Here is a 1,812-nt window from a genome sequence, read left to right as displayed (position 1 = left end):
CCCTATAGCAGTACCTCAGGAATTGACCTGAGCAACCCCAGATCCCTGCCGGTAAGCTCCCAAAAAGGCAAAAAAAAAAAAAAAAAAAAGAAAATTAAACACATCAAAAAATCATAAGAAAAAAGTTTTGTTATCCATTCTTTTGTACTTGTCTTACTCTAGTTGTGGATAGTTTTCTATTGTATGAGTGTTAGGTGGGTACGTAATACTAAGAATCGATTAGAAAGAAGCGATCTAACAAGTAGTGACCCTATACGTTTGCTCTCTTTAAAACCTTTCAATATGGGAGACCAACATCAAAACCCTTCACCTAAATCTCTAAAAGATAGGTTCTACATTGTTAGAACAACCCAATCTTCCTACATAGTTCTACCATAAGCCCAGGGTAATAATTTTGAACTCAAATCTCAATACATCACTATGTTGCCCCACTTCCATGGGTTGACCTCTGACGATGCATACCTATTTCTAAGGGAATTTGAGGAGGTATGTGTTCTAATTAAGATCCAACAACTTTCTGATGATGTTGTTAAGCTTAGGTTTATCACTTTTGTATTAAAAGACCAAACTAAGAAGTGGTTGCATGGGTTACCCACAAATTTCATAACCTCATAGAAACAGTTCACAGTTGTCTTCCTTAGGCAAATTTTCCCAACTCACAAGACCAATAAGCTTAGAAGTGATATCCTTCAGTTTAGGCAAAAGCCTAGTGAGTCCTTTTCCAAACTTATAGAGAGATTCAAGGATCTACTCCAAGAATGCCCTCACCATGGCCTAGACTTATGGCATTTATGTCAAATAATTTATGTGGGTATTGATGGCTGCTTTCCCTATGTTCGACCCGTAGCTACACTGATCGGTACGCTTGTGGTTACATTTTAAAATCTCAAACAAGTTTTTAGCACCTTTGCATTGTCTTCGCTTTTAATTCTTTCCATGCATTGAGGACATTGCATGACTTAAGTGTGGGGGGGGGGACGGGAAACCAGTTTTTGCTTCTTTTAATAATGCGAAAGTGAACCGATTAATGGTTGTGATCTAATTCTAATTACTGTCCTAAACATATGTATCTAAAATAATGTCTTAACCATTCGTCATCTAAGAATTTAAATACACAAGCGACACAATTAAAATTAAATAAATAAAAAGATGAAAATAAACACCCCACGCGATTAAAAAGTAATGAAGGAAAAAAATGCTGAAATAAAAATAAAGTAAAAGAAAGGGGGTAAAGCTAGAGAGAGACTCACAAGTAGGTTCCTCTACTTACAAGGGTTACTCTACTTGGCTTTAGAGAAAGGGAGACAATTAAAATAAAAATAATAAAATGATGGTTCTATGGCTAGGAGGGGCAAAGCCAACACATACACTAGCCATGAACCTTGGGGGAAAGGGATAGCAATAATATAACAACTGAAATTAAAATCCTAAATTAAGAAAGAAAGGGTAGTCAGAAGATGGAATGAGAGGGGGGAGAGAAGACTACTGAAGGAGCCTACTTACTTGAACTTCAATCCTTGAACTGAAAACTTGATCGATTTGAGATACTACCAGTACTAAAAATCAGATATGGAATAAACCAAATCTGTAATTTCTAGTATTAGCGAAAACAAATCTGAAGAAAAAAAATTGAACTTGAAAGACATGCTTCATAGCTTGTTCTTGTCATTCTTTTTTTTTCTTCTTCTTTCTTATTTTTTCTCTTTATTTTTTTCTCTCTCTTCTTCTTCAAATTTACGTACAACCGTCTTGGCAAGCCTCCTTTAAGTGATGAGTAGGAGAGAAAAAATCTTCTAAAAAAAACCTCAACAA

The 1,812-nt window shown here is 35.4% G+C and overlaps 1 non-coding gene across 1 annotated transcript; it reads right to left on the bottom strand.

Moving 5' to 3' along the window:
* Positions 1-669: 669 nt before the first annotated feature.
* LOC122086640 lies at positions 670-776 on the bottom strand. Its single transcript, XR_006142506.1, has one exon. It is a non-coding gene; the product is annotated as a small nucleolar RNA R71 (small nucleolar RNA).
* Between the last annotated feature and the right edge of the window lie 1,036 nt (positions 777-1,812).

Source organism: Macadamia integrifolia, chromosome 1 (genome assembly GCF_013358625.1).
Source record: "Macadamia integrifolia cultivar HAES 741 chromosome 1, SCU_Mint_v3, whole genome shotgun sequence".
NCBI classification, from domain to species: domain Eukaryota; kingdom Viridiplantae; phylum Streptophyta; class Magnoliopsida; order Proteales; family Proteaceae; genus Macadamia; species Macadamia integrifolia.
The sequence above is the reverse complement of the archived record's forward strand: the minus strand, read 5'-3'. Positions and strand labels throughout refer to the sequence as shown.